Source organism: Adiantum capillus-veneris, chromosome 16, assembly GCF_014529385.1.
Source record: "Adiantum capillus-veneris isolate H3 chromosome 16, ASM1452938v2, whole genome shotgun sequence".
NCBI classification, from domain to species: Eukaryota; Viridiplantae; Streptophyta; class Polypodiopsida; order Polypodiales; family Pteridaceae; genus Adiantum; species Adiantum capillus-veneris.
The window spans coordinates 42096823-42119808 of NC_140946.1; positions in this window are offsets into that span (position 1 = coordinate 42096823).

Here is a 22986-nt window from a genome sequence, read left to right on the forward strand (position 1 = left end):
ACTGAACCTGTCTACTATCGTCCATATTCCCGTATTCCCATGGATGGACTTAGGCAATCCAAAGATAAAATCCATGGATATGCTCTCCCATGGTGAATTAGGGATTGGCAAGGGTTGAAGCAATCCAAGTTGCTTCCCTCTATCAAATTTTGCCTTTTGGCATACCACACATTTAGAAACATACTCTTGTATGTTCACTTTCATGGTAGGCCAATAGAAATATGTTTCAATTCCCTTTAAGGTAGACTGAATCCCTCTATGCCCCGCATAAGGTGGAGCATGAGATTCATACATTACTTTCTCACGTAGTGAGTTAGTAACACATAGTCTATTTCCATAGAGAAGATAACCATCTTGTAAAGTAAATGGTTCTTCTTTCTTCCCTAATGCAAGGGCTGAAATCACATCTCTAAAATCGGGATCAATAGCATACTCATCTATCATTGAAGATAGATCATTGTGAGTTGCTATGGAAACCGTATTCACTCTCGGCCGTCTTGAGAGTGCATCAGCTACTTGATTATGCTTGCCAGCAATGTGAGCAATATGAAAATGAAATTGCGAAAGGAAATTTTCCCACCTCATTTGTTTGTCGGAGAGCTTGGTCTGCGTCATGAAGTACTTAAGACTTTGGTGATCCGTTTCGCAGAATGAAAGGAGTCCCCAATAAATAGTGCTTCCATGAGTCTAAGGCATGTAGAACTGCAAGGAGTTCCTTTTCATATATGCCTAGAGCTTGCTCAACAGAGTCGAGCCTTCGACTCTCATAGCCTATGGCGTGCCCTTCTTGGAGCAAAACAGCTCCAAGGCAATCACCACAAGCATCACATTGGACCTCAAATGGTTTTTGAGAGATCCGGTAGTGTAAGCACAGGTTGAGAGATAAGCTTTTCTTTAAGATTTTCGAAAGCATTGTTCTCCTTAGCAGACCATGTATACCTAACGCTTTTCTTTGTTAGGTCATGTAATGGTCCCGCAATTTGTGAGAACTTTTCTATGAAGCGTCTATAGTATGCACACATACCTATAAAGCTTCTTAGTTCATGAAGATTCCTTGGTTTAGGCCATCCTTTTATTACCTCTAACTTGGATGGATCCATTTGGATGCCATCTTGAGAGATAATGTGACCTAAATACTGAATCTCTTGCAAGAAAAATTCACTTTTCTTTCGATTAACATAAAGTTTATTCTCTCTTAAAACTTGAAATATTACCTGGAGGTGTTGCTTGTGTTCGTCTAATGAATTAGAGTAGATGATAATATCATCAAAGAACACTCCACTGAAGGTTCGATGAGGCCTGAACAGCTTCTCCATCAAGCGGTTGAATGTGGCTGGTGCATTGGTCAAGCCAAAAGGCATGACAATGTCAACTATCCTTATTTGATGATAGCCACTTTTTAGGTCAATCCTACTAAAGTAGGTCGATCCTTGTAGCTTATCAAAAGGTCTTCTACCCGTGGAACAGGAAACCTATTCTTGATAGTGATCCTATTTAGTGCTCTATAGTCGACACACATACGATATGTGCCGTCTTTCTTTTGCACTAATAGCAGAGGTGAGAAAAATGGAGATGAGCTAGGCCTAACCATGCCCTTGTCAACTAACTCATGCACTTGCCGCATAATCTCCTCTTGTTGAGCTTGAGAAATTCTATAAGGAGGTTTGTTACGCGGTGAACTTACTGGAAGAAGTTCAATTGCATGGTCATCATTACCTCGTTTAGGAGGTAGCTCACAAGGGATGTCGTCAATAAAAACATCTTGAAACCCCTTGAGAAAATTGGATAACTCTAATTCCTTTTGGTTGCTTTTATTTTCTTTTGCTAAAGCATTAGGTTCATTTTGAGAATCTTTAACAAAAATCATGTACACGGAAATAGAGCTCTTTATTGACTTGTTGAAAGCTGGTGTATGTACAATGGGGATATTGTTACCCATTTCCTTAGCATCTATATACATGTCTTTTTCCCTGAACTTAAAGGAGATTCTCCTTTCAGGAAATTTAACATTGGCAGCCAGGCGGTCAAACCATGGTGCCCCTAGGATTACATCCTCATGCTTGAGAGGAGAGATAAAGAAGTCCTCTTTGTCCACATAGCCTTGGACATGAAGCCTCAATTTCCCGATTAAGGGAGTGACTGAAGCTTCTTGCCCCTTGAAGGCACTGTTTGCGGTAGGACATCTCCCATCTCGTAAGCTTGTATGCCTAGCTTGGTGGCCAACTCTATAGATATAAAATTGTGAGTAGAACTAGGGTCAAAGAGAATAAAAGCATCATATTCTCTTACCTTTCCCCAAGCATGGAATAGAGGAGATCCTTTGTGGTGAGTTTGGTGAGTCTCCTCCTCTTGGATTTCAACCAAGGAAGCTCTAGGAGGATCTTGGCGGTTGTTCTTTTGGGGACAAACGCGGTACGCATGCCCTTGTTTGCCGCACTTGAAACACCGGTTATCCTTGCGATAATGCTCAAGCTCTTCAGGAGAGAGTTTGTTTTTACCTTTATAAACTCCCTTCTCTTTAGCTTTGTTGGAGTTGCCCTTAGGAGACTTTTGGACATTGTCCTTCCCCTTACGCTCGTTGGAACCCTTGTTTTCCGTGGTCTTATTATTTCTTTTAGCCCCCGTTTGGAAATTGATTCGAGAGGCCACCATAGTATGGTGTATTACCGCCGATATAGTACGTGGCCTTTGGGAGTTGACATACTCTGCCATTTCTTCGGTTAAGCCCGCACAGAATTGTTGCTTTTGCTCTCCAAAATCCAAATTTTTGAAGACAGTGGCTTTGAGTTGTAGGTCCCAAAACTTGTCTACATATTTGTGGATGGATTCATAGGGAGAGAGCTTTAAGCTCCGCCATTCGGTGAGTACTTTGTCTTTGGCATCGGTGGCCAAAAACTGCTTCATAATGGAAGCTCTTAAAGCTTTCCATGTTCGTGGAGCTTCACCGTTGGCTCATAGGCTAGACCACCATTGTCTGGCGGACTTTTGAAAGTGCATAGCTACATGGCGTAGCTTAGAGGACTCCGTGAATCCCTCATCTCCAAACGTTGCATCAAACTGTTGGATAAAGGCCAAGACTTTGTCCGTAGCACCAAAGGTGCCATCATAGGTAAGGAAAGAGATGCTCTTCCCTCCCTCTTTGAACTTCTTCAGCTTGGATGACCTCTTCCATGCGGCATAGGATTTCCTATGGCCTCTTCTTTTTGATGGTTCAAAGGTTGCACCATCACTTTCTTCAGAAGGTGAAGAATTTGAAGAATGTGGAGAAGAGGGTGACCTCTTTCTCGCCTTTTTCTTGTCTTGATCTTTGTCGTCTTGACCATCACTTTCATAAGAGGAAGAGGATGAAGAAGATGGAGAAGAGGGTGTCCTCTTTCTCACATTTTTCTTCTCTTGCTTTTTATCATCCCTCTTTGAATTATGGTGTGGAGAAGAGTGCGATGGTCTTCTTCGCTTTGGTGGTGATGGAGAGCGTTTAGCCCGCCGTCTTCGTGGAGCCATCTCCACCGAGGTGGCGGGAGACTCACTTCTTTCTCGTTCCTTTGGTGGAGACTCTTGAGTTCTCCTTTGGGAAGGAGATGCATCATCAAGAAGTAAATTCTTGAGCCCTGCATATGGATTCTCTTCTTCTTCCTGAATCGGAGAGAGACCTCTTTTGGGAGTCTCACAAGGAGGCTTCCTAGGTGTTCTCTCGTCATGGTGATGAGCTTGGAGAATCCCGTGAGCACGAAGCTGTTGTTGCACTTCACTTGGAGAGATGGATTGCCCATGGCTTGTTGAAGCCTAGAAACAAGATAGTTAACAAGCATCGAAGCATCATTAGTAGCTTGCTCATTAGCAAAATCAAAGTTATCAACATTAATTTCACTCTCTTTAGTATTGTCATCCATTCTAACAACTTTTAGGTGTACTTTGGCACTTCAAGCCCTAGTTGCTACTCATCTTTACCCCTTTAGAAAAAGCACTCAAGCTACTGTACCCGCGGCTCGAATACCATTAATTGCAAGGAATAGAAGAGAGGGTCTTTCAACACCAAAACAACACTGGCTCCTGTCAAGCTTCTAATAGCTCAATAGTGGTTAAGCCGTAGGAAATCCCCGTACGACTCCACTATTAAGACCATAGCTCTCGATGGTGATGCCCCGTTAACTGCACGAAGGCAGGCGCACTGCAAGTCTGAAAAATCCCTGTTCTACTTACTCACAGCAGGCAATTAATAATACCAACCATTTATAGCTAGCTTGAGGACCTCCCTTCTTGAGCAAGAAACGAGAAACCTTGTGCTCTGATACCAATGTAACATTTAATGGCCTAAAAACTTGTGTGTAGCGGAAATTAGCATGAACATAGTGGGCATTTCATTAGAATAGATTCCTAATGAGAATTACAAAAGTGCTTGGGTAGAGAGAGCAACAAAAAGCATAACACCTAGTTAGATAGCATGAACAATACTTTCAAAAGAGAGATAAATTAAGCTATTGACAACAGTTGAGGACCGGATTTGCACGGAGCCGGTCCCCCCTCCAAAAGGCTTTGTATTATGGTTTCTCCCATCAAGAGAGACATTGTACAATACAATTCTTTGTGTTCCTTCAAGACTAGCTAGTGCAATGAAGATGAAAGCTTCATGCACTAAGCAAAACACTTAGCAAACACAACATCAATTATCCCCGGTCTCTGACCCAAGACCTCACACACCTTCGAAGATGGTGAGAGCTAGCAGGGTATGAGAGTAGATTGAGAGGAAGAAGGAGTATCTTACGAGAAAGATGTACATCTCCTCACATAATCACTCATATTAGCATAGCTTAGCTTAGTAATTAGCATGGTAGAGGAGATGAGCATGCATTGAAGCTTGGCTCTTGGTTGGATTTGCATCCACATGCCAAGAGTGTGTCGATGTAGGCTTCTATCTCACAAGCTTAGAGTAGGTGATGAGCTCTCCATTAAAGCTTGGGAAGAGATAGTCTTCTCTTTCTTCACACATGAGATTTTGTGAGTGTGTGTGTGATAATGCCTTGCAAAAATCAGCCCCCTCCCTCTCTTGGGCGAGCCCTCTTGCTATTTGCTCTTGCAGGTTCCCCATTGGACATTGCCAAGCTTAGCCAATAGGAAAATAGGGGTAAATTGAAGAGCCTTCTGACATGTGTCCCTCTTTCCCTTTTTGAGAGAGCTTTATCAATTAAACTTAATTGATTTAAATGAATTAAATCTCCATTGGACCGTTCCCCATTCTGGCCAATAGGAATTAAGTAGCCCATTGGGCTGCTCAATTCCTATTGGACCCCTTCACGGGCTGTCCAATAATCATCCAGGAGACTTAATTTTCATTGGTTCTTTTTATTAAGTGTTTTGAAATTAATTAGACTAAATTTACTCTAGCCTAATTCTCATTGGTCCACTTCAAGGGTCATCCAATAGGAATTGAGCACACTTTGGGAGCAACTAGCTTAGGCATCTGACATGTGTCCTTTATGCCCTTTGTGTTCAAATGGGGGCTTGTGTGTGTGTGTGTAAGTTTTTTAGTCTTTATCTCTCATCCCCTTACCTTTAGGGCTTGCCCCCTCATGTGTAGGGATGTGTGTTGACTTTGGAGAGTACACAAACCACCCAATTTATCCTAAGCTTTAACCCTTTGGACACAACCTTTGAATTTTTGGAACCTTAGCATTTTGGAAGTCTTAATGGGCTGAACCTTAGGGTCTTTTTAGCACATTTTTACACATGGCTCTTTTGCAGATGGCCCCCCCTTTGGATCCCTATTTTCCCTCCTTTGGATCCCTATTGTGGCCGGTCTACTAGCTTAACCAATATTCTAGCTTTTTCTCCCTTGGCACTTCCCCACATTAAATGATCAGTTTAATATGAGAAAATCATTTAGGAGAATTAGATATTGATTATTATGACAATTCATGTCCAGTCCACTCAAGATTCTGTGCTACCCTTAATGTCGGCAATAGAAATTCTATTGGCAGTATGGCATCGAGACCATAAACAAGGTTAAAGGGTGTGGCATTTAAAGGTGTTTTGAATAAAACTGGATAAGCCCATAGAGCAGCATGGAGATTCATTTCCCAGTCTGTTCTTCCTGAACTAACCACTTTGGTCAGTACTGAGCTAAGAGTTTTATTTGTATGCTCAGCTTGTCCGTTTGCTTGTGGGTGATAGGGAGCTGATTTGTTATGGATAACCATAAACTCATTTAGCAAATACTCTATTACCTCATTGAGGAAATGAGTTCCCCGATCACTGACAATCTCTATTGGCAGTCCATACCTTACGAATACATACTCATGTAAGAATGCAGCAGTGGTTCTGGCATCATTCTTTTGAGTCGCTTTAGCCTCGGTCCATTTGGTCAAATAGTCCGTAGCTACAATGATATATTGAGCTTGGGTTCTGTAAGCAGGTGGCTGTATTGGTCCAACAAAATCTATACCCGATTTTGCAAAGGCTCTAGCCCTTATCATTGGTCTTAAGGGCATGCTGTCTACTCGTGTTGGCATTTTTGTTCGTTGACAAGCATCACACCTTCGAACATATTCTTTGGCATCTGCAAAAAGTGTTGGCCACCATATGCCTGCCATCAAGATTTCTCTTGCGGTGGTCTCACTAGAAAAGTGACCTCCAGCTAATCCTGCATGTGCTTGTTCTATAATCGGAATATACTCGTTTTCATTTGCACAAAGACGCAAATGTTGATCTTTATCTCTCCAATACAATTGGTTCCCAATAAGAGCATAGTCTCTTGCTTCAGTTTCAATTGCTCTTTGACGGTGTTTACTCATATCCTCAAAAAATGTTATGCTCGATAAGTAAGTAACCAGATAGTTATCCACTTGGGAACAGGTGACATTTGAAACAATGTTACATGAAGAATGGGTGGTTGTTTTTGACACTAAGGGCAATCTTTTACAAAAGATCTAACATCTTTTCTCATAGTCGGCCAAAATACTCCAAGTCTTAAGATTCGTTGCATAGTTTGGTCTTCCGCAAAGTGAAGTCCTACTATGGTAACATGTGCTTGACCTAGGTATTGATCCTTTTCTTCAGGGTTAATGCATAAAAGCAATATCTTGTCTTGATTTCTCTTATATAGCCTTCCAGCTAGTAATTGATACATAGCCGATTGCTCGATTAAATCAATTGTGATAGGAAGTGGTGAATCCACTTGAGCTATTGTCATCAATGACACAATTTTTTTCGACCATCTAGGTATCATTTCCACGGAGAACAAATAGGCATCTGGTAAATCATCATCTACCCCTTTAGGTGATTCCCCTGAAACAATCCTTCACAAATGATCTGCTCATTGATGTGTAGTGCCCTTTTTTACAACCACAATGAAATCTAATTTGAGAAGAATGATGAACCATCTCACTATTCTCCCTGTGTTGCATGGTTTGTTGACCAAATATAACAAGGCTTGGTGGTCCACAAAGAACACAAACTTGTTGGACAATAGGTAATGTATATATTTTTTAACGGCATAAATTATTCCTAGTCCTTCTCTTTCAGTGGTGGCGTAATTCTTTTTTGCCATGTTCAATTGTCGACTAGAATACGAAATAGGAAAGTCGATTTTCCCATCTGCTGGTTGGGCTAGTATACAATCAATAACAAAGTTTGAAGCATCTACACGTACATGGAATACCTTATCCCAATCGGGTGCTTTCAATATTGGAGCTGAGGTGAGAGCTTGCTTAAGCTTCATGAAGGATTCTTCACATGCCTCGGTCCATTCAAAGTGCCTAATCAAGCTATACATGGGTTTTGCAATTATAGCGTACATGTAGATGAACCGTCGGTAATATCCACAATGTCCCATGAAGGCTTGTACCCCCTTGACTGTTGTTGGTCTCGGCAAATCAGCAATGACATGAATATTTTCAATATCGGTAGCTATGCCATTTTTAGACACTATATGTCCTAGGATTTTCCCTTGTCTTCCCATGAATGTGCACTTTTCGGGGTTTAAGCAAATCCTGTAAAGTCTACATTTCTCAAATACCTTTTTGAGGTGTTCAAAATGATCAGCTCGAATTGACGAATGTACACATAGATCATCCATGTATACTTCCAAGAATTTTCGAAGATACTCTTTGAAAGCATGGCTCATCAATCTCTGAAATGTGGCTGGAGCATTAGTTAACGCAAACGGCATAACCCGATAGGCAAATATACCCCATCATGTAGCAAAAGCAATTTTATGCTGATCTTTTGGATCTACCAAAAGTTGATTGTATCCCGAAAAGCCATCTAAGAAGCTGTAGGCTTCTTTTCCTGCCACTCGTTCTAAAACATGCTCAGTTATCGGAAGAGGAAAGTTGTCTCTAATGGTAGCTGCATTCACTTTTTTGAGATTAACACACATTCGTAATTTCCCATTCTTCTTAGGTACTACCACAATTGGAGACACCCAATCAGTGGGTTCAATTTCGTAAATGAATTCGGCTTCCTTCAGTTTTTCAATCTCTTCTTTGATCTTTATGGAAAATGTTTCGTTATAAGTGTATGGTCTTTGTCTACTTGGTTTCGCATCGTCTCTCATGGGTATAGTATGTTGACAGATTTCTGGATCAACACCCTTGAGATCCTTGTAAGACCAAGTGAAGATATCCCGATATTCCTTTAACAAGCTTAGCAAAAGCTTTTCTTCTTCTTCTGTTAGGTCATTTGCAATGTAAGCCGGTCTAGGCTCTTCTCCTAGTTCAGCTAATTCTACCCTTTCAGCGTTTTCAGGTCCTTCGTAAGACTCGCCTTGTTTTCGTAGTTCCCTAACAGGTTGTTCAACTATGATTTTTCAATCTTGGAGAGTATACTTTTTGTAATGGGATGGAACATGCATTACATCCTTACCATCCTCTTCCGTGGTTTCCATTTCAGTGGTGTATATCTCCTTTAGAGCTTTTTTCAACTCTTGATTTCTTTTTCCGCTCGACTCTGGTCATTAGTGGTTTTTTATCCTGATGTTCTTCGTGAGTATCATTCCTTATTTTTCTCGATGTCTGAGACAATTTTGAGTTTCTGTTTGAAGGATATCTGCCAGTTATTTTGTCCTTGACACAATCATTAGCATCTATCTGCATCAAGAATTGTGTTTTATTGGAGATTGATGGCATAGGTCGTGCTCTCACAATTTTAGTGTCTCTCTTTCTTCTACACCATTTTCGTCTTCTTGATTTCTGGTTTGGAAAGTCAAAAAACTTTTCCTCCCCTCCCTTTAAGAGTAACTGAACCCTCATATGCTCTTTTTCTGATCCCGAATCTTCTGAGGTAGCTGAGTATTCATCTAACTCATCAGTTGCGTCATAATAGAGGTCAGAGAAGATTTGTTGAGCTTTCAACAAGTCCTTTGTTTCCTCATCTTTGTTTTCAATGTTAAGGATTGACATCATTTGGATGGGAATTATGTCGTAGCCATCCTCATTGCAAAATTGAGTAGGCATAGACGTATTCACACATACATCCATTGTTGCTAAAATTTGAGTCCATTCAAATGGTTCGAATAAATGCTCTGGAAAGGGTTCAGATATGCAGGCTTCGTCTGTACAGTCCCTTTTTAGGATACACTCCTCTCGTCTTAAGCTTCCATTTTTTGAAGCTACGCAGATCCAAATAAGAGTGTCTTTGTTTAGCCAAGATGGAAGTTTAGTTTCAACCGAAGAGACTGAATCAAACTCTTGGATGGGTGTTTTCAAGACATCTCTATAGGTGTGATCTTTTATATTGACTCTTGTGATAGATCCCACTTGCTTCAAGTACAGATAGTCATTTTCCCAATCTTGGATAAGTTGTACCTGTTGCATGAAGGTCTTCCCAATATGATTTCATAGTTGAGTTTTTTCCCAAAGTCTACTATGGCAAAAGTGTGTTGATATTCAATTCCACAGGAGTTGACTATCACTTTTTCTAGTAGCCCTAGTGGTGTTTCAATGTGTCCGTCAGCCAACTACAATTTCATTCGTATTTGTCTAATGGTTGGCTGTCCCCAGGATTCCCATACTGCTTTAGTGGCTATGGCTATGCCAGCCCCACTATCCAGTATTTCCATGGTTTCAATGTCATTATGTTTCACAGGGAGGGTGGTGTTTCCTTCTTCCTCTTCATAATATTCTCCGACCTTGTTCATAGGAACTAATCGAATATCTTTGTTTTCCATTTCATTTTTCAAGTTTCCCAGATTCGTAGAGATTAACCCCGTTATCCCCACCTTCTCTAGGGTTTTCTGTAAATCATTCTATAAGTATGGCCTGAGTTTTAACAGTTCTCCCAAAGTAAGAGTGCATTGGATAGGTGTAGACATGATTGAATGAATGTTGTCTACTTCTAGGGTCTGTTTGGCTCTTTTTACTCGAGTGGTCTTGCAAATAATAGATTCATCTTCGTTATCTCCCAAGTAAGAAGGTAATGTTTTTAATGTCATTGGTTTAGATATTCCTGAAGCCTACGATCCGCAATCCCCGTATAAGGATTGTAAATCCATGTTCATATCAGGTGGTAGGTTATCCAACCAGACTTCCTCTATAGGAGCTGACTTTAAAGTTAGGCTCCCATCATTGATCTCTCTTACCTTTCCCATAAGTGTCCTGGCCAGTCTTCCTCTACGAATGGAATTCCGTCTAAGGCATCTTCACTGTCTGGCACTATACGCTCTGGTTCATTTGTTTCAAGGTGGGGTTCTGCCACCACAACGGATTTTTCTTTCGTTTTGTCTATCGCAAGCTCTTCCAGTTTTGCAATATTTTCAAGCTTGGATTTTTGTTTATCGAGCATTTCTTGCGTGATTCTTGCCAAGTTTTGATAGGCTTCCAGCTTAGCTGCTTCCATGTCTGGAGATGGATAGTTTTTCCATTTGTTTTCCATGTTTTGCCCTGCTTTAAGTCCTGCTTGGTAGGCTTCCAAGGTGGCATTAATAGGCTCAAAAATTTTATCAACCAGAATGGATCCTCCAGATTTCACGATTGTTTCCTTGAATTCACAGCCAGTTTCTTTCAACTTGTCTTGGGCTAGAATTTTTGCTTTCTCTTCGTTTTCAACCCGTTGTTTTTGTTTTCTCATCTCATATCTTTTGCTTCTGCTCTTTTTGATTCTTTGAGAAGAAACTTTCGTGTTCTCCGAATCATCAAAGGAATTGTGTTTCTTTTTCTTTGCCTTGGCTCTAGTGATTACTTTGATTGGAACAATCGGTTCGCTCTCTGATGAGCTACTAGGCATCACTTGGACTATGTTGACTACAATTTTTCCCTTGTTCAAAGGATTCTTAGGACAACCTTTCGGAAAGTGTCCTCCCTTTTTGCAAGATTGTATGCAATAGGCTTCAATTGGTTTGAGGTTTTTGTCAGGCTCTGAACATTCGTTCTTCCAATGGTCATCAACACCACAGTTATGACAGTCTCCTGTTGTGGGCTTCATCATGGGTCTTCCCATGGGAGGTCTGACACCTTGATTAGCTACATAATACATTGGTGCAAGCTCTGGTGGAGCATAAGTCATGGTTTCCTCCATTGGTGGTGGGTGTGGACTATACCAATCTCCCTCTACCATTACTGTAGATGGACTAGGCTCTGCATAGGGTGTAATAGGCACTAATACTTGTTCATCTATGACTCCTTTTGAGTGCATGTACTTAAGAGGCACCACATTATGACCTGGATAAGGAGGTTGTTGTCCCAACACAGGTTGAGGTCTCTCCATACCCATTGGTGGTCTTTGAGCTTGGGCCATATTAGGCTGATATCTATACATGGGCCGTCCCTGGGGCCTCATGGGCACGTACTGAACATTCCCATCATACTTTGGTCTGAAGTAGCACTCGTGGGTCTCGTGGTCCATTTACCCTCGATTTCATACCATTTTTGTGGCCTAATTGTTTATCCTTGTGGGATTATCCCCTGTCTTGGTCCTCCCATAGGTGCTTTTTGCATATTGTTCATCATGTCATTCATCCTCTTTAGCATATCTTCTATGGTTGAGAGTGGTGCCGCAACAGCCGTTTCCACTTGTGCTGGTTTTGTTGATGCTGTCTTCTCGCTTTGGTTATCCTTAGAGGCATCCTCTTCATTGAAGATCTCACAATTGTCTCCTAGGTCAATAGCATCAGACACACACGCCTCTAGGGTTGTATGCTTTTTACTATAGAGTATAGCATGAAGTTATTTGTTTAGTAGTCCCTCCAGAAACAATGATACAAGTCGCTCTTCTGCAGGTATCTCCATCTCTGGGCATCTGGCAATGTATTGTTTCATTCGAGTTGCACAATTCCTAACAGACTCACCCTGTTTCTGTTTAAAGCTGTAGATTTGAGCTATTGTATTATGTTTATTCCCCATTTTAGAACAAGCAGCTACAAATCCTTGAGCTAATGTTTTCAAGTCCATGATTGTGAGGGCCATACCCAGACTCGATCCTACTCACCTCCCTCAGTCTTCCAGACCATCCCAAGGAATGACGTAGATCTATCTGCAGGTACCCATCTCACTTGGCACTGACACTCAGACAGGACTCCGGTCTATCTCGAATGCCAACCAAAGGGGGTACATCCCTTCATTCAACGATTCTATTCGCTTCTCATAATCAATCTGTCCTTGACAGCTTTCTGCACCCAAAATCGTAGTCCTTAGTCTTGATTCTCTTGATCTTTAACTTGAGGATCTGCTCTTACTTTCTTGTTCTCCCTTGGTTCATGGCGATAACCCCTCTTTCCTAACAAGCAGGCACATCAGTTATCACTTTCCACTAAGAAGAGGATCTTGCAATCCTACCTGGCCTCGCTCGTCCCCGATTACCCATTTTTATCCCACGTAGTCCTAGCGTTTAACATAAAAAATTTAAATCAACATCTGGCCATCTGACCCTCCGGATCCCCCCACCCACCGAACCATTTCATGAAAATCCCTTCCCAAGGTAGTACTTAACTACTACAAAATCAGGAAGACAGTAGTCTATCAGACATCATCAAACAACAAGTAGCATGCAATCTGTTGCATATCCTCGTTCAGGAAAATTCATCTGGTTGTTCCCACCAGATCTTTATTTAGAAACTTTTAATTCATTTTCTTTTCTTTATTTGCTATAATTAGCTTGTAACTAGTTTTCTAACTAATCATGCAACACATTCACTTTCAACCAATTCATCTTGCCTCCCCATTCAGGCCAAGATAATCGGTTACAAGCCATCAAAATGACAACACCTTCACAATATTTTCCAGAATTAAGTGTTTGGGAAAGGCTCATCAAGTAATTTAATCATTCCTTCCTAAGCATTTTATTTCGAGAGGTATAGCACCATCTGGTGACAGATGCACAGGATAGCCCCTATATTCCTAGCCTTTCCAGTTTCTTTTTAAGCAACCAAGTTGAACAAATTTCCTTAATTAAATTCACATCATCCTCCCTGATTATGACTTCTCATCCAACTATTGGCATCTGACCATACCCGGATTATGGCCGATTTCCAATAAGATACCGCGGGTACTTCACTTGGCCGGGCAAAAATAAAACAAACCCATTCATCCCTTATCCCTCGGGTATGAATGACCTAGGTATAAGGACTTGCCGGTTACACTGTCTTAACCGAAAAGGGCCAATCTCCGTCAAGTTCCTCAAGAGAATCCTTTCAATGGGCCGACCTTTCAATCAAATTGACCCCAAGAAGATCCATCTTGGTTTCCGGTCATTTTCAGACAATCTTCAAAACTCCTAGTTAAATCTATATTTTGCAATGGGCTATCCCTATCACCTCTTGAGATTCCTTTTTAATTCCTAGTTGATAATTTCCAGGTTCATTCATTTATCAACCTTAATTCCTACTTTCATTAATTATCTACCATCCAAGTTTATTTAGAAAATACAAGCGAGTTTTTGCCATAGGCATTTGATGGTTAATGTCTCTTCGGAAATGCCAACTCTTTAAGTTCAATCCCCGTTTTGTCGATTCCCAGGTTTTTTGCAATCCTTTGCCATCCATGGGGCGTCTCCATGGAAGCTTGTAGAGTTTTCGGTTCAAACAACACGGAGATCAATTCCGCGAAGTTATCTCCTATCTCCCCCATCCCGTATTTGCAAACAAACTTGAAATTGACAACTTTAAAAATACTTTCAATACCAAAAATTGAACTACTTCTATCGAGCTTAGACAACTAATCTTTTCTCATGGTGCCTAGCTTTCCATTTAAGGAGCTAGAAGGTCATCCTATAATTTATGAGTTTTCGAGATTTTCATTAAAGCTTAAACCTAAAATACAAGGTAGTCACTAAAGCTTACACCTAAGTGCAAACTTACCATTAATGCTTAGCTTAAGAGTGAAAATCTACCTTTGAAACTTAACTTAATGATGCATAAGTATTCTTAGCACTTAACCCTAATTGCGAGCTTTCCATTAAAGCTTAAACCTAAAATCCAAGGTAGTCACTAAAGCTTACACCTAAGTGCAAAGTTACCATTAATGCTTAACTTAAGAGTGCAAATCTACCTTTGAAACTTAACTTAATGATGCATAGATACTCTTAGCACTTAACCCTAATTGCGAGGTTTCCATTAAAACTTAAACCTAAAATACAAAGTAGTCACTAAAGCTTACACCTAAGTGAAAAGTTACATTAAAGCTTAGCTTACAAGAGCAGATCTACCTTTGAAGCTTAACTTTATGATGCATAGATACTCTTATCACTTGACCTTAATTGCAAGGTTTCCATTAAAGCTTAAACCTAAAAATACAAGGTAGTCACTAAAGCTTACACCTAAGTGCAAAGTTACCATTAAAGCTTAGCTTACAAGAGCAAATCTACCTTTGAAACTTAACTTTATGATGCATAGATACTCTTATCACTTGACCCTAATTGCGAGGTTTTCATTAAAGCTTAAACCTAAAAGTGCAAGGTAGTCACTAAAGGTTGCATCTAAGTGCAAATTACCATTAAAGCTTAGCTTATGAGTGCAAATCTACCTTTTAAGCTTAACTTAATGATGCATACATACTCTTATCACTTAACCCTAATTGTGAGGTTTTCATTAAAGCTTAAACCTAAAAATTCAAGGTAGTCACTAAAGCTTACATCTAAGTGCAAAGTTACCATTAAAGCTTAGTTTACGAGTGCAAATCAACCTTTGAAGCTTAACTTAATGATGCATAACTACCATTAATACTTAACCCCAATTCCAAGGTTACCATTAAAGCTTAAACCTAAAATGATGCGCATAAAACTTCCTAGTATTAAAACACATGGATTAATTAATCCTACTAGAAATGAAAATTACCTCCTCTAAACAAGAGGGAAGTGTGGTTGAAGTCCTTCTTGAAGAGATGTGAGGCTCAAGGAAGAAGGAAAGGGATTTAGGATGAAGAGGAAGGAGAGAGGAGCTTCTTCACAAAACCCTCAAGGGTTTGGCCTTCAAGAGAGGGAGAGAGCAAGAGCAAGGTTTAATGAAACCTTGATTTACTTAAGCATAATCTTGACCATGGCAAGTATGCAAGTAGCTTAGCAATATGTGTGTGTAAAATTACAAAGGAGAGGGGGTGCTTATATAGGTAATGGTGGGTATTCTTTTCTCAATTCCTATTGGACATCAATTCTTTTCTCAATTCCTATTGGACCCCAATTCTCTTCTCAAATCCTATTGGACCCCAATTCTCCTCTCAATTGCTATTGGACCCCATTTCTCTTCTCAAATGCTATTGGATCCCAATTCTCCTCTCAAATGCTATTGGACCCCAATTCTCTTCTTAATTTCCTATTGGACCCCAATTCTCTTCTCAAATGCTATTGGACCCCAATCCTCTTCTTAATTCCTATTGGACCCCAATTTTCTTCTTAGTTCTTATCTCTTAACTTTATCTTTCAATCAAGTTAGTCCCTTTTTCTCCCAGTTCCCGATTTAGATCAGTTCCCACGCGGATTTTGACGAAGAAGTATAAAAATAATTTTAATCTTTTTGGAAAAATATAAGGATGACGTAATTTCTTATCCAAAATATCATTGTCTTTTTATTCTGGAGGAAAGTCTCGTTGTCCGCATGACTTCTTTGTCGGTCTTGCTTTTTCTAAATTATTTTCTAGGCTGAAAAAAGTTCTGAATGGCTCTAGGGTTTAGGGAGGGACCTTACAAACTCCCCAACAAAAAGAAAGAGTTGTCTTCAACTCGAGACATGCTTTAGAGAGTAGACAGACTCCATCTTTGGTCAACTTATGATCGGTAACTTTAGGATATTTAGATTAAAGGACAGTGAAGCTGGTATGGACCTTGAATAATACACTTCTCATCCATCTTTGGTTTGCGCTGGCTCAAAAGTCTTAATCATAAAGAAGTCTTAATGACTCGGGGTTACTTTAATTACTGAGGTTGATCTTACTCAACTAGGTATTTTTCCTTTGGTGTGACCGGACTGTGTTTCTCTTGTTAGGTCTGAAGATCATTTCTTCACTTCGCTCTTTATCTAGCCTTAATACGCTTACCATTTTTACCGAAACTTTAACCTTTTTTCGTTTTGAGAGTTGACTCATGTATCTATTGATATCATCCCACTAATACCATGTTCTTGACAGTTAAAGGATTTTATACTGATCTTTCAATTAATCTTGTAATTTCTCCTCTCTTGTGTACCCAATTTATTTCATCCATCCTTTTTTTCTCTTTTGTCTATAACTTACTGCCTCATCTCACTTGGTAATCAGATATTCCATGTATCATAACAATTAGACTTGTAAAACACCATAGACAATTTAAATCTCAAAAGAATTGATTGACTAGAGATGCTTGAATTCCATAAATATGACGATTGATTACATCCGCATAAAAATTACATCAAAAGTGTCATCTATATCTTGAAGAATAATTCTAATTTGTTCCGAAGAACCAACTAAAATATGATCAAGGGTTTGGACAAAAGGGAGATATTGATTTGATTCCAAAAGGTCCACAATATCTGAATGCAAGCTTATGGAATTTCCCTAGCTTTAAGGAGCTGCGTTTGGGTTTGACTCTGAGGAAAACTTGTCCATCTTCGCTAAAGCTTTTAGCGGAGCGGTGAATATCAGCGTAGCTCTTCTGCCTATCACTAGCTCTCTTCAGGTTGTCTCTAATGACTAGAAGTTGATGATCCATCTCTTCCAGGGTAGACTTAGTGGCACGAACATGAAGATATGGGTCGGCTAATCGAAGAGGGACTAAACATTCCTGACCATACAAGGATTTAAAGGGTGACATTCCAAGGCTGCGACGGTAAGAAGAGTTATAAGCAAACTCAACTAGGGGAAGAAACTTGATCCATTACTAGGGCTACTGGTTGTAGTATGCTTGAAGCATATCTTCAATGACTTGATTCACTCGCTCAGTTTGACCATCAGTCTCCGGATGATATGCTGAGCTGAGGTTTAGTTGGGTACCCAGAGATCGAAACATGGCTTGCCAAAACTTAGAAGTAAAGTTGGCATCCCGATCACTGATGATTCTTGTAGGGATTCCATGTAATCTTACTACCTCTTTGACAAATACTTGGGCTATGTCGATGGCAGTGGCTGTCTGCTTGACTGGAATTAGATGAGCCACCTTAGTGAGCTTATCCACGATGACAAAAATAGAATCATAGTTTTCAGTTGTCTTTGCCAGACTTGTAACAAAGTCCATACTCAGACATTCCCACTTCATGTGAGGAATATCTAGGGGGTGAATCTTTCTAGGTAGTAAAGAAAACCATATGCTAAAGTATAGTTAGTTAAGTGTTCCCTCGGGTTCTGAGCTTGAATCTCTTGCAGAAGCGGTCTAAAATAGGGGTCTACCTAAATTTGTTGTCGAACTTCCTCGGATAAAGAAGAGCTAAAGAGTGAAATTAGTCAGGGTTAATGAGGACAGGACTGTTGGTCAAGAGATCTTTGAGTTTATTGAAGGCAGCATCTCTCCCAAAAAAAAAAAAAAAGAGCTATCCTCAACTCAAATAAAATACGTAATTGATGAAGCTTCTTGGATACATCTCGCAACTTAACTTCTTGTTAAAGCTTTCAACTTGACTTCTCTCTTACACTTCTTCACTCCCCAAAAATCTGCTAATATAATATTGGAGTCATGGAAAATCTTTCTTAATAAGCCATCTTCTCGAATAAGTCATCGCGTTTATGGCTTCTTCGATACGCTACTTCTTCTTTATAAGCTACTGGTAATGTATTCTTTATCAGCACTTGTTATCCTCTTATTTTTGCGATCTTCACTCTCTTGTAACTTAGTCATTTTCTTATCTGATGGCGTCTTGGCAAGAAGACTTGGTTCTTCCTGTATGCATCTCTCACTTGCAGAGTGCAAATGAGGCAGTTAAAAGACAGTTCTTAGAGCGATACAAAGATCTCCTCTTCCCTCAGCCAAATTCTTGTGTCGGCCAGACGATATGGAAGACATGGTGACATCTCACAAGAGTGACTCTCTGGGGTAGAGACCGTTTCCGTAACAATTCCAGACTTGCTATGGTTACAGAGGCTCTGGGAATTGGCCCTCGATACTACTGCATCAAAAGGACACGAGATCCTGGGTTCTCCGCAAGGTTGTTCTTTCTTGTGCAGTTTATCCCCCATTCCAAGATTTGCCTCGATACCATTTGGAGTCTTGCTCTTAGAGGTCCTTTTCTTTTCTCAGCTCATACCCGAGAAATTACTCAAGCTCTTTCTCGTAGAACCATTCCAGAGGGTGAGCGTCCTAACATGTGCGGCGCTTGTGATACTTAGTTATGTGACCATATATTAGAGGATCTTCATGAGTTGTAAACTTTCTTGCCTCTCCGTAATTACTTCCTGCCTCCCTTGTAATCCTTTTTTGGCTTTAATTGAAGAAATAACCCTTTTTGAAAAAAATGAGTATTGTCAGTATTTCCTTTTCTTCAAATGTCAGTCTCTCTTCTTCAATTGCCAATGAGTTTTTAATGACTTCTCTTTACTGTGTACTTTGAATTTCTGCAAATGATCTTTCGTCTACAATAGTCTTGAGTAAAGATTCCCACTTTAAAGTTCTTGGCTAACTCAAAGTTTGCTTTCTTATTCTTCTCAAGTCTTTGAATGATCCGCAAATTTGTGAGCTTATCTCTTACACTTTCCCACCTTTAAGGGATTTGTTTTGGTCGGAATTAAAAAAAAACACTTGGTCATCACTTGCACTCTTAAGATTCTTTCTTATGACTTGCAATTTGGCAATTCAATTCTTCACTTGATCAAAAAAATCCTTATGTCTGAAGATTATCTTGGTACGATTTACAGTAATAATGAATTCTCATGAAGTCCTAACAATAGAAAACTTGGAAAATCCGCAACTCTTGCGCTCAACAAGACTTCTTCAATTCAGTGGATAAGTACTCAGTTTTTTATTGTATTGATGTAAACAAAAATGCCATCCTTGCCATTCCATGTTATCTTCCAATCCCGATAAATTTCAACCTTCATAAATCTCTCATTTATAGCTTCCTAAAATGTTCTAGTATAGCGAGCCTTCGCTCTAGCATCGCAATTTCCATCCTCTCATAGATAATCGGTTGAATTTTTCTGGCAGATCCCAAGCCATCTTCAAAATTTTTGAATAATTTATTGGAACATCAAGACTTCATTTTGTAATATAATTGAAATTTGGGTGCTAGACTAAGTTGTTTTTCTCTCATGCATTAATCTTAAATCCAAAATTCTAGATTCCAAGGTCCAAGATTCAAAATTAGGCTCTGATACCACTTGTGATGGCCATATCCAGACTCGACCTTACTCACCTCCCTCAGTCCTCCAGACCATTCCAGGGAATGACGTACATCTATTTGCAGGTATCCCTCCTACTTGGGACCGACACTCAGACAGGACTCCGGTCTATCTCGAATGCCAACCCAAGGGGGTACATCCCTTCATTCAACGATTCTATCTGCTTCTTATAATAAATCTATCCTTGACAACTTTCCGCACCCAAAATCGTGGTCCTTAGTCTTGATTCTCTTTATCTTTAACTTGAGGATCTGCTCTTACTTTCTTGTTCTCCCTTGGTTCATGGCGATAAACCCTTTTTCCTGACAAGCAGGCACGACAGTTATCACTTTCCCCTAAGAAGAGGGATCTTGCAATCCTACCTGGTCTCGCTCGTCCCCGATTATCCATTTTTATCCCACGTAGTCCTAGCATTTAACATAAAAATTTTAAATCAACATCCGGCCATCTAACCCTCCGGATCCTCCCACCCACCAAACCATTTCATAAAAATCCCTTCCCAAGGTAGTACTTAACTACTACAAAATCAGGAAGACAGTAGTCTATCAGACATCATCAAACAACAAGCAGCATGCAAACTGTTGCATACCCTCGTTCAAGGAAATTCATATGGTTGTTCCCACCAGATCTTTATGTTACCATATACATGTGGTAGTGATGTGTGTGAACACACTAGGACCGCCGGGGTATTTTTTCCCTCTTTAGGATTTTTTTTCCCCCGTGCATTGTATATACGCCCATCACTCTAGGGCTATCTATCTTTCCATTGCACACCAAGTAATACACTCTCTATTGTGTGCCTTGAGCTTCCTTCGTCTTCTCCAAGCTGTGTGTGTTTCTCTGCAACCCTAATTCTAACAATTGGTATCAGAGCAGGTCACACCCTCCCAGGCTTAGTCGCCAGCTTCTCCAGCACACGCCTGCTCACTTTCTCCGATTTCAGTGAGCTTTGGCGAGCGTTCGCATGTTGACAAAAATTTTGGGTGAACTCGAAGAGCTCGGTCTGCTCAAAATTTTGATTTAGGCTCATTTCGGCCTACGTTTCCACTACAGGCAGTACTACACAGGCTATTTCGTCATTTTGTGCAGAATTTTTGTCAGTGCCGTTTTCTGCATAACAGGTGCCTTATAGTCTTCTACGGTTTGTGCTATATAGCACAGGTTGTTCCCGCTCCGTTTCTCCTATTTTCGAGTAGTTTTCACATCAGGTGCAGCATTTACCATGGCTGACAACAACAACACAGATGTGTTCAAGATGTTTGCTGTTGAGGACAGGTTGGATGGGGACAACTACCCTATGTGGGCTTATATGATGCAACATGTTCTTGTGTCAAAGGGTGTCTGGAACATTGTGCAGGGCATTGATGTACGTCCTGGTTCTGAGGATGTAGGCGATGTTGAGGATGTTGCAGGTCTTGCTGCAAGGATTGCAGTTGTTAGAGTTGTTTTGCCTACGGCAGAACAAGCTCGTTGGGATGTTAAGGATGCGTAGGCTCATGCATTGATTGCGTTGTCTGTGAAGCGCACCATTGTTCCTCACATCCGTTCAGCAAAATCTGCAAAACAGGCTTGGGATATTTTAGCAGGTCTTTATGCAAGCCGCAATGAGGCTAAAATTGCTTTGCTACGTAAAGAGATGGAGTCGAAGATTATGCATGAGGAAGATGATATGGACACTTTCCTTGCTAGTGTCAAGGATATCAATGAGCAGCTTATTTCTGCCATTATTGTAAAGCCAATGATCACTTGATCAAGTCGTGTCCTAAGTTGAAGGCCAAAGAGGCTAAGAAGAAAGAGGGTGGTTCCACTCCAAATGCTGATTCCACTACAAATGCAGCCATTGTTGAGTCTTCTGTGAAAGGAGACTGTGTTGCTGATGTTGATGCAGAATGGGCTTTTAGCACAAAGTGCACTTACAATCCTGCTGTCCATGATGCATGCTTGTCAGTTGCTGCAGATTCACATGTGTGGTATTTCGACAGTAGTGCTACAAAGCACATTACCTCACATCGTGAATTGTTTACCTCTCTCGAGTCAGTCCCTCATGGGAATTGAGTCACTTGTGCCAACAACGCCTCTTATCCAGTTCAAGGAGTTGGAAAGATTGTGCTCACTGCTGCTAATGGCAGTTCCTTCACACTTGTTGATGCACTTTATGTACCTGGGATCAAGAAGAATCTCTTGTCTGTATCCGCACTTGCTAGACTTGGACTTGTAGTCAAATTTGTGGATGACAGATGTACAGTTCATGATCTCAATTTTGGTGATGAAATTGTTGCATCTGGCCTTTTGTGCCATGGGCTATATAAGCTCACTTTGTATGACAAGTGTGGACAAAATTTTGCAAATGCTGTTGCAGATTCAAGGGCTATTTCAGATGCAAAACTTTGGCATGCGCGTTTTGGTCATCTGAATTTTCCCAGTTTGCTGCGTTTGCAGAAATCTGATATGGTTGCTTCTTTGCCACCTCTTGAAGCACCTGTCAAACATGTTTGTGAAGGCTGTATGTTGGGTAAGATGCAACATTCTAAATTTCCAAAGGATGGTTCAGTTCAGGCCACATGCAGGTTGCAGCTTGTGCATAGTGATGTTTGTGGGCCCATGGAAACTCCGTCCTTGGGCAATTACCTGTACTTCGTGACTTTCATTGATGATTACTCCAGGCATGCATGGGTATTTCTGCTTAAAGCGAAGTCCGAAGTTTTTATGTGCTTCAAACAATTTCTGGCTATGGCTGAAAATGTCTCGAAATGTATTATGGGCACCCTCCGTTCCGATCGAGGGGGGGAGTATATGTCACATGAATTTAATGCATTTCTGGCTAGTCGTGGGATAAAACACCAATGTATAGTGCCTCATACACCTCAGCAAAATGGTGTTGCTGAGAGGAAAAACAGGTCACTGACGGAAATGGCACGATGTATGGTCAAAAGTCAAGCTTTGCCGCATTCTTTTTGGCTTGAGGCCATTATGTGTGCCACTTATGTACTTAACAGGTGTCCTACGAAAGCTTTGCAGTCTATTACTCCATATGAAGCATGGCATGATAGAAAACCTTCTATTGAGCACATGCGTGTTTTTGGCTGTTTGGCATATGCTTTGGTGCCACAAGTGCAGCGCAGAAAATTGGATGATAAGGCTGTCAAATGTATTTTTGTTGGTTATAGTGCTGAAAGAAAATGTTACAGGTTGTATCATCTGCAAACAAAACGTATTCTGGCTTCTCGGGATGTAGTGTTTGTGGAAGATTTTGTTCAGCCCTTGCTGT